The sequence below is a fragment of the Crocodylus siamensis genome, chromosome 2 (assembly GCF_052110815.1).
Source record: "Crocodylus siamensis isolate JL-2025a chromosome 2, ASM5211081v1, whole genome shotgun sequence".
NCBI lineage: Eukaryota > Metazoa > Chordata > Crocodylia > Crocodylidae > Crocodylus > Crocodylus siamensis.
The window spans coordinates 65,141,642-65,152,122 of NC_143396.1; the positions used below are offsets into that span (position 1 = coordinate 65,141,642).

General features: G+C 50.7%; 1 long non-coding RNA gene across 1 annotated transcript; it reads right to left on the minus strand.

Annotated features, from left to right (window-relative positions):
- Nucleotides 1-2,082: 2,082 nt before the first annotated feature.
- On the minus strand, nucleotides 2,083-6,853 carry LOC149870340 (uncharacterized). Its single transcript, XR_016440436.1, has 3 exons — nucleotides 6,587-6,853; nucleotides 5,330-6,016; nucleotides 2,083-4,063 (listed from the first exon to the last, which is right to left on the minus strand). It is a non-coding gene; the product is annotated as an uncharacterized LOC149870340 (long non-coding RNA).
- Between the last annotated feature and the right edge of the window lie 3,628 nt (nucleotides 6,854-10,481).

Consider the following 10,481-nt stretch of genomic DNA (forward strand, 5'->3'; position numbering starts at 1 on the left):
GATGACAGATCTTGGTAAAGCCAAAAACTCATTTTTAGGTTCCATGAAATGAGCAATTAAGCCCCTTTCTGCAATGAAGCAGCTGCAAACAATAGAGGCTGTTGCTGGAGGCACTAAGACACATGGCCAGGCTTGAGCAGAGTTAACATAGATAAATTAACAAGTTTCACTGATTTCAAAGGCAGGGGAAAGCATATTGGTTTATGTCCTGTGTATGTTTTAGATCGAAAAAGCCAGAGAATGAGTTGTGAGCCTCAGAGAAAACAACAGTTGCTGGAGGGCCAGACTTTAGGATTTCTCAGCAAGGAAGCTCCCTTCTATTTGTTTCTTTGATGTCCAGGGACTCTAAACACATTTCTTCTAAATAAACAAGATTGCACTGAAAATTACCTGACTTGTTCCATCAATTTCTCTTTCTAATGGAAACAACCCTGCAAGGCCCTGAATATTGTCCAGTTGCTGGGCCAAAAAAGACAACAGAAAGTTAGCTCTTGCCAATATAGACATCTATCCATCTTTCTTTATATATAAACAGATAATGGCCTATAAAACTACCAGCTTTATGAAGTCTGAATCTGGTATATATCATAATTTGGGAATTGTTTGATGAAAGATCTCAGTTCTTAACTGCCACCCCCCAAAAAAATAAAAGAATACTTCCAGAAAACAACAAAGATATAAACAGATGAGAGCAAAACTAAGCAAAAACAAAACAAACAATCCATATAACAGATGCTATTAATAAATTAGACCATTTGGGTTATTTAGTATAATATTTAAAATGCTGAAGAAGAGGTATTTTTCATGGGCATTAATTTTATTAAAGGTATTCTTGTTCTCCAGCAATTTGTCAGAAAAATCAAAACATGAGTTTTTCAAATTCACTTTTGCTTTAATGATCATCACTTTGAAATTTGTCTTCCCTGTTCTCCACACCTTTAGCAGACCCTATCTTCCAGCATGTTGGTTCCAGGTAGAGATAAAGCTCACTCAACTACAGGTAAAATGACTTTCTTATATTTGAACTACTTGAAGACCTACAGCTCTTTCAATGATGGTGCATTTTTGTTAATTCCACCTTGACTAGGCCTCCATTTTGGATGTTAGGACTTCACACATGACATTTCTTAAATTATAACACAATCATCAAAAGACAAAAAGTTTGTCTGAAAAGTAACGAGGGGCTTGGGGGGACGGGGGGCACTCAGCTATATATTCTGTCCAGAATTTCCTTCTAGAAGATTCCTTCTATACTCATTCAATGAGTCCTATTTCTTGAACTATTTCATGAAACTATGAAACAATAAGTACTCATGTATAAACCATAAAAGGCAACCACACCATTGACAAAGCCAATGGTGCCCACAAGGCTCCTGGTGGATACTTAGTATATCATTAGTAAGGCTGATTCATCCAGTTTTCTCTCCAAACACTATTTCACATCTTTTTACTGGTTTCTGGCTCCAGCTGACTCCTCTTGTTTTACTGAACCTTGTCAAATAAGGTAATTAACTTATTAAAATTAATTAATGAATGAAAGAATGACTTTTTCAATCCAGGAGAGACCAATCACCCCCCTTGCTATCAGGAAGGAATTTTACTCCGCAATCAGCTAAGTGCACTGTAGGGGTTTTGCATTCTTCTGTAATGGAAGGAATGGTCCTTTTCCATGGATCTCTTGGGCGCATCCACACATGCAGGCATGTGCACTCGCAGCATCTCAAATAGGCACAAATTTGTGCCAGGGATTTTTGCCTCAGCGCACATGCCTGGACATGGACTTTGGTGTGGGGCAAGTTGTGCCACTTGGGGTAAAATGACCTTGCCCAGGTCCTCTGAGGGCGCCGCACAGAAGGTCCCAAGATCCCAGCCTCCACCACGTGCGTTCTTTCCAGTGCCAAATCATGATCCAGCTGGCAGCAGGAGTGTGCCTGGAGGTTGTGATTCCTTTTCAGGGGGCCCTGGTGAGGGTTTTTTATATGCTGGGGGACTTGCACTGCAGCCAAGGGGAGACAAGGAGCAGGCTCCCCCACCCCTGGTCATGCCCCCACTGCAACTGCCCCACCCCTCCAACCCCTAGCCTCTCCTGCTGCAGCTTGTCCACCCGAGGACCACCCCATGGCTGAGTGGGTGCAGGTCCCTTTCAGGTACAAAGCTAAACAAAAGGGCCAGGTGTATCTGGAGCCCTCTGAAGTGGAGGACCGCCCCCCCTTCCCAGGACTACCACACAGGGGGAAAGAGTAGCCCATCTTCCAGGGGCCTCCCCAGCTATGCCTGACACCCCACCCTTGGGAAAGATAAAATGGGTGGAGGAGGTTTCACGGCTGCTGGCCAGTCCTGAGCACAATCCCATGGAGGAGACTAGGGCTATGCAAGGCTTCAGATTACACACTGGATCTGGGGCCACTTCAGATGCTTTGGCATCCGAAGCATAGAATCATAGAAGTAGGGTTGGAAGGGACCTTGTAGATCTTCAAGTCTGAGCCCCTGCCTGGGCAGGAGAAAAACTGGGCTCAAATGACTCCAGCCAGGTAGACATCAAGACTCTTCTTAAAGACCCTCAGGGTAGAAGCCAGCACTTCCCTTGAAAGTTGGTTCCAGATCCTAGCCGCCCTAACTGTGAAGTAGTTCTTATGGATTTCTAATCTAAACCTACTTTCCAACAACTTGTGGCCATTATTCCTTGTTATGCCAGGGGGCACTAGGGGAAACAAGGTCTCTCCCAAACACTTCTGGTCCCCTCTAGTGAGTTTATACATGGTCACCAGGTCCCCCCTCAGCCTTCTCTTGTGAAGGCTGAACAGGTTCAGGTCCCACAGTCTCTCATTGTAGGGTCTGCCCTGTAGTCCCCAGATCATGCAGGTGACCCTTTTCTGGACCCTCTCAATGTTGTCCACATCCCTCCTGAAATGGGGCACACAGAACTGGACACAGTACTCCAGCTGTGGCCTGGCCAGTGCCACATAGAGGGGGAGGATCATCTCCTTGGCTCTACTTGAGATGCATCTGTGGATGCACGACAAGGTCCGGTTAGCCCTGCCAACCGTGACCTCGCATTGTCGGCCCATATTCATCTTGGAGTCCATAATGACTCCAACATCCCTTTCTGCCTCCGTGATCTCAAGAAGGGAGTTTCCTATCTTATAAGTCTGCTGCTGGTTACTACTGCCCAAGTGCAGCACCATGAGGAATTGAAACGCATCCTGTTTTTGTTAGCCCACCCCTATAACCTGTCTAGGTCTTGCTGAAGTCTTCCCTCCCTACTAGTGTGCTCATCTCACCCCAAATTTTGTTATCATTGACAAATTTAAACAGGTTGCTTTTCACCCCATCATCCAAATCACTGATAAAAAAATTGAACAGCACGGGCCCAAGGACCGAGCCCTGGGAGACTCCACTGTCCACTTCCCCCCAGGTCAAATATAACTCGTCCACTACGACCCTCTGAGTACAACCCTTCAGCCAATCAGCAATCCATCTGACTGTGTAGGCATCAATGCCACAGTTGCCTAGTTTTTTAATGAGGATGGGGTGGGAGATGGTGTCAAAGGCCTTGCTGAAGTCCAGAAAGACTATGTCCACAGCAACACCTGCATCCAATGGTTTTGTGACATGATCATAAAAGGCAATCAAGTTGGTCTGAGATGACTTGCCCCTAATGCAACCGTGCTGGTTGCCCTTAAGCATCATCCCTGAAGCTGGCCCATCACAGATGTGCTCCATGATGTTCTCAAAGAGTTTCCCTAGGATCGAGGTAAGACTGATGGGCCTATAGTTGCCTGGGTCCTCCCTCCTCCCTTTTTTAAAGATGGGGACCATGTTGGCCATCTTCCAATCATCTGGAACCTGGACCCAGCACCACAAGCACTCGTAAAGCCATGCCAAGGGCCCTGCAATAACCCCTACTAGCTCCCTCCACACCCTGGGGTGAAGAGCATTTGGACCCGCTGATTTGAACACATCCAGCCCCTCCAGAAGCTCTCTAATCTGGTCCTCCCAAACCTCAGGTCTGGAGGCATTCCCCTCGAGTCCATCTTGCATCACGGTGGGGAAGTCCCGGTCCCTGCACAAGAAAACGGAGGTGAAGAATTGGTTAAAGAGGTCTGCTTTCTCCTCTGGCGCAACCACCAGATTGCCCAGAGTATCTTGCAGGGGCCGCACGTTTCCCAGTGGTTTCTTTATCCTCCCTATATATTTGAAAAAGGAGTTTTTATTATCTTTGATCTTGGATGCTAGTCCTAGCTCTATGTCTGCCTTAGCTTTCCTGACAGCCCCCCTACAGGCCCGAGAAGAGGAGGTATACTCCTCTTTGGTGATAGCACCCCCCTTCCACCGATTGTATGCCACCTTTTTGGCAATCAGGCATTCCCAGATGCCCTTGGTGAGCCAGGGGGGCTTTGGGGCACTCTTGCCCCCCTTGCTTCTTGTTGGGATGGTCACCCCTTGGGACCTGAGTAATGTCTCCTTAAGAAATGACCACTCATCTTGGGCACTGAGTTCCCCTGCCCTTGAGAACCCCAGTGCCTCTCCCACTAATCTCAACTCTTTGAAGTTGGCCCTCTTGAAGTCTAGGGCTACCGCCTTACCGCAGGCCCTTGACACCCTGCGCTGGATGGTGAATTCCAGCAAGCAATGATTGCTATCACCCAGGTGGTCAAGAGCCTGGAGGCCCCTTACCAGGTTATTGCCTATGGCCAGGACCAGGTTCAATAGGGCATTTCCTCTGGTGGGACTGTGGACCTCCTGAATTAAGTGGAGGTCCTGTATCTCAGCCAGGAACCTCCTGGAACAGTCCAACCTGGCTGACTGTTCCTCCCAGCAGATATCCAGGCAATTTAAATCACCCATGACAACTACATCCCTTGCCTTAAGTGCTTTGCAAGCTGGCCCAAAAATTCCTGGTCCAGCTCCTCCCCTTGGCTGGGGGGTCTATAGTAGACCCCCACCGTTAAATCCCTCTCCCCACAGCTCCCTTGTATCTTTACCCAGAGCACTTCAGCTTGCCCCTCCTCTGACCCCATTCTGCTGGCAGAGGATGTGTATTGCTCCTTGCCATAGAGCGCCACACCCCCACCTTTCCTTCCTTCTCTATCCTGCCTGTAAAGCCTATAGCCTCTAATGCTAACTGCCCAGTCATGGGATGAATCTCACCATGTTTCTGTAAGCCCTATTATGTCTGGGTCTGAATGGGCTATTTTGAGGGCGAGTTCCCCCTGTTTGTTCCCCATACTATGAGCATTGGTATGTAGGCATTTAAGACCTTGCATAGCTGCGTGTGCCACACCCCCCCCCCCCCGATTTGGGAGACTGTCTGGCCCCTGTTTCTTACCTGGGCATGCCTTGCATTTGTCACCTGTCTTGCTCAGATGGTGTCTCCTCATCTTCCTGCAGCCCCTTCCCCCGGCAAGGCTAGTTTAAAGCTCACTGTACGAGATCAGCCAACCTGGAAGAGAAGACACGCTTGCCTTTAGGTGGAGCCCATCCCACCCGAGCAAGTCCCCCACCTGAAAGCATTGGTCATTATCTAGGAACCCAAGTCCTGCCTGGCGGCACCAACTGCGTAAGCACCAGTTGACCTCGCCAATGCAGGCCTACTCACTGGAAGAAGAGAGAATACCACCTGTGCCCCCATCTCCTTAAGCTTGTTCCCCAGAGCCTTGAATTCCTTCATAATGCAGTCAGGGTTGCCCCTGGCTGTGTCATTCATTCCCATGTGGATGACAACCATGGGATACTGGTCTGCACCAGGATCCTCTCCATGATGTAGGCTGGGATCCTCTCCGTGATGTCCCTAACATGAGCTCCAGGCATGAAGCAGACCTCTCACGCAATGGGGTCAGCCCAGTATATGGGACCTTCCAGTCCTCGTAGGATAAAGTCTCTGATGATGAGGACTCAGCATTTCTTCCTGCTGGTGTTCATTCTCTACCCATTCCTTGTCATGTGGGGACTGGCATCATCTCTGCCGGAGGCAATTTCTCTGTCTTTCTCCGTCACAGCTGCCAAGGCATCAAATCTGTTCCCCAGGGTGTGCAGAGAACAGAGATAGGCATCAATTTCTTCATCTCTGATCCCCCTCAGCCTGCTCACCTCAGCCTGGAGCTCCCTCACCTGCTCCTCCAGGGCCCTAAGTCATGCACAGGAGGGACAGGCAAGGGGACCACCAGACCCCACCCCCTCCAGGACCCCACCGAGCCCCCCCCACAGACAGCAGGGCAAGGGGCCACGAACCCTGCCATGAGCTCCATCTGGGTGGAGGCCTCAAAAGAGCCCATGGCAGGCAGCAGTGCCAGGGCGGGCCCCTGGCAGCCATGCTCTGCATCTGCACCATGTCTGCAGAGATGCGCCTACTGCTTTTGTTCACTGGAGGTGCTGCTCTGGGCAGCTACCTCATCCCCACCTTACGTGAACACTGGCGCAAACACTGGGGCACCCTTACAGAGTGCGCCTGTTTGCGCGCACTGTTCATGCGTGCTGCCCACGCACGGCTCAGGAGTGTGGCTCCGTGTCGGGCCAGCTAGGAGGGCTCTGAAGGGCTTCCCCTCCAGATCCACTTCAGCTGTGCTGTACCCTCTGCCCCACTTACCTTAGGGGGAATCAGCTGTTGCTGCCCCCACCGCTGTCTCCTCCACAACTGCTGCCTCTGCCACTGAGGTACACATGTGTGTGTACCACATGTGCACGCTGCTCCCTCAGCTCCTGCTCCCCAACATGCCTGGGGCAAAGCATAGGCTCATATAAGCTGTCCAAAGTTGTTTGGAGCTTCTGAAGTGCTTTGGAAATGCTTCAGAAGCTTTGGACGCTTCAGATGCAGAAGCTTTGTACGCTTCAGATGCTGAAAGTGAGCATTAGAAAAGGGAGGGGGAACAGAGGAGGGAGAGAGAGCGGGTGGGGAGGGGGAGGGAAACCACGGGGGGAAGACTGACATGTGTAGGAGGCCAGTGAGAAGGATTTCTCTCTGGCTGCCTTTCCAGTGACAGTGTTTGGGGGGAGGGACCTAGAAACAGCATAAAAGGCTCTGTTTTGAGGCATGCTGTGCATTTTGCTAAAACTTGAAAAAAACTTGTTCCCTCTCAGGAATTGAGTGAGAAAGGTATCTTAGCAGACTCAAGCATCTCAGCTTGGTTACTTTACTCAGTAGTTGAACTTGGCTGCTCCTTTTTGTTGTTAGAAAGGATTGGGTAGGATTTAGCTTAGCTTAGCTTAGCTTAGCTATTCAATTACTATTACTATTGCTATTCAATTCATTTCTTGGAATTTATATTTGCTCTTTTTTTGCAAACTTTGAAAAAAGAAAGCTGTGTTTTCCCTGCCATCACTGTGCAGGGAGGCACACAGATTGCACGCGCACACACACACACACACACACACACAATATAAATAAGAAAAACCAGATATTCATAGGAGAAGAAGACAGACAGACAGCACACAATTTTTACATAACTGTTAACACTGAAGCAAACAATGAAAGAAAAGTCCAGTGCACGCACGCAACAGAGGGAATAAAACACGCAACACAAAAGGATTGACACACATACAGAGACCTTTTGCAGCACAGGAAAGATGAATATGAAGTGTGCTGGAAAGGCAGGTGCCAGGTCTTCTGGCAGGGGAGGGAGATGGGGGAGGGGGAGAGCTAGAGTTACAAGCCTCAGCCCCCCTCCCAAACACAGATGCATTGTCTTCCTAAGCAGCCATGACATCAGTACTGCCATCCGAAGCCAGGAGGTGGGAGCAGTGTCTGCACCTGATGTCCCTGCACCTGCACTACCTCCACTCAGTCCAGAAATGGGCACCAGCAATGGAATCACTGCCTCCTCCACCCCAATATCATATCTCAGTATTAGCCTCCCACTGCCAGAGGAACAGCTGGAGCTGGAGCCAGGGATGCTGAGCGCGCTGGCTCAAGCAATTCCGGGGACTGAGGGGGAATCAGAGTTTGTGCTCCACACCCCTCAAGTTTCCCCTAGACCCAGGTCTCCTCCAGAAAGCAGCACCTCAGAGGAGGCTGATGTGCTGGAGGCAAGTGGCTCAGCTGAGGCAGTTCCTCCTGCTGTTGAATGTCAGCCTTCTAAGGAGTGGGATAAGGCAGCCTCAACCCAAAAATGGGGGAGTAGCATAGTGGGGAAGCATTTTGAGCTGGCAGATGATCCCAGGTTTGCCATCTGCCAGCACTGCCGAAGGCACATGAGCCGTGGCAAGGATGTGAGACACTTTTCCACCACGGCAATGCTGCTGCATCTGAGCAGGCAGCACCCCCTTGCCCTTCTTCCTGCTCAGCCTGGTACCAGTGTGAGTGTGCTGAAAGGGAAATCCCCTGCTCGCTACAAAGCACCCTTCCCCGCAAAGCAGATGCTGGCCACCCTGGAGCAGTGGGGGGAACGGTTGACAGGTTGCAACGGTGGGCGGATGAGAATAGGATGGGGTTTAACACTGATAAGTGCAAGGTGTTGCACATGGGGAGGAAGAACCGGCACCACACTTACAGGTTGGGGAACTCCCCTCTTGCCAGCACGGAGACGGAAAAGGATCTTGGAGTCGTCATTGACTCCACGATGAACATGGGCCGGCAGTGTGGGGAGGCAGTCAAGAAGGCCAATCGTACCCTGTCATGCATCCACAGATGCATCTCGAGCAGGTCCAGGGAGGTGATCCTCCCCCTCTATGCGGCACTGGTCAGGCCGCAGCTGGAGTACTGCGTCCAGTTCTGGGCGCCACACTTCAAGAGGGACGTGGACAATATGGAAAGAGTTCAGAGGAGGGCCACTCGTATGATCAGGGGTCAGCAGGGCAGGCCTTATGAGGATAGGCTATGGGACCTGAACCTGTTTAGCCTCCACAAGAGAAGGTTAAGGGGGGACCTTGTGGCCTGCTACAAACTGGTCAGGGGGGATCAGCAGGTATTGGGGGAGTCCCTGTTCCCCCGTGCGCTGCCAGGAGTGACCAGGAATAACGGTCACAAACTGGCGGAGGGTAAGTTTAGATTAGATATTAGGAGGCGCTACTTCACAGTCAGGGCGGCTAGGGCCTGGAACCAGCTTCCAGGGGAAGTGGTGCAGGCTCCTAGCCTGGGGATTTTTAAAAGGAAGTTAGATGAGCACCTTGCCGGGGTCATCTGACCCCGGTGCTCTTTCCTGCTAAGGCAGGGGGTCGGACTAGATGATCTACCTAAGTCCCTTCCGACTCTAGCTACTATGAAACTATGAAACTATGGAAAGGTGGACAGAAAGCAGGGCAAGTTCCCAAGGTGAGCGAGATCATCCAGAGCATTGAGGAGATGGTTGCTCAGGATAGCCATCCCTTTTCCCTTCTTGAGCGGCCAGGGTTCAGGTGGTTCATAGCACTTCTGGCCCCATCTTACAAAGTGCCCACATGTACCACCTTTAGCAGGATTGTGGTGCCCTCCCTGTATGAACCATTCAGGGAGTACTTGAGGGAGGAGCTGCACAAGACAGGGCTGCAGATAGCCTTGCACTTCACCTCCAACATCTGGAGCAGCCAGAGTGGCGATCATGCCTTTCTCTCCCTCACAGGGCACTGGTGTGATCAGTCAGTTTGTTGGTGGGTTCTACTGCAAGCCGAGGTGCTGGACAAGTCCCACATGGCAAGGAAGACCATGAGCCATGAACTGCATGGTGCAGGGGTGGCTCGTTGGGTAGGCCAAGCTCACCTGCAGGTTCATGGTCACCGTCAATAGGGCCAATATGGTGAAGACTGTCCATGATGCCAACTTCATTGGCATCTGCTGTGTGGCACATAGATTGCACCTAAAAGTGAGGGATGCCTTGGAAGGGGACAGGGCTGCCAGTGACAGCACCGCCACCACTACTAATAGAAGCCAGCTGATTTCAAAATGCAGGAAAGTGGTGGGTTACTTCCACCGCAGCATCAAGTGGGGCAAGATGCTGTGGAAGAAACAGGCAGAGCTGAGCATCCTGCAGCACAAAATTATGCAGGATGTGGAGACTCGGTGGAACTCCACATACCTGATGCTCAAAAGATTGGTGGAGCAACAGAAGGCCATCCATGAAATGGCCTTGTTTGGTGAGACTGGGATCAGTGGCCCCCTGAACAGACCTGAGTGGGGTACCATTTCCCAGATCTTGGTGGTCCTCAAGCCCTTCCTTGAGGCCACCAAAACCCTTAGTGCTGGCAATGCCCTCCTCAGCCAGGTGATTCCCCTAGTAAGGAAACTGGAGAACCAAATGGAGAAGTTCCAGGGGATCAGTGCCTCTGAGTAGGCCAGGCCACTGTCACCAGATGTGCAGGCACTGGTGAAGTGGCTGAAGGAGGGCATCTGGAGATGGCTGGATCCCTTGCAGTCTAGGACGTTCCACATGTTGGCAGGCATGTACGACCAAGGATGAAGGGGAGCATGTGCACTAGCAGCCCAAAAACCCTCAATCAATGGATGCGGGTGCTTGTCAACAAAGTCAGGGAGGCCAAAGTGCAGAGGTGAGGGGATGTGAAAGAGGGGGATC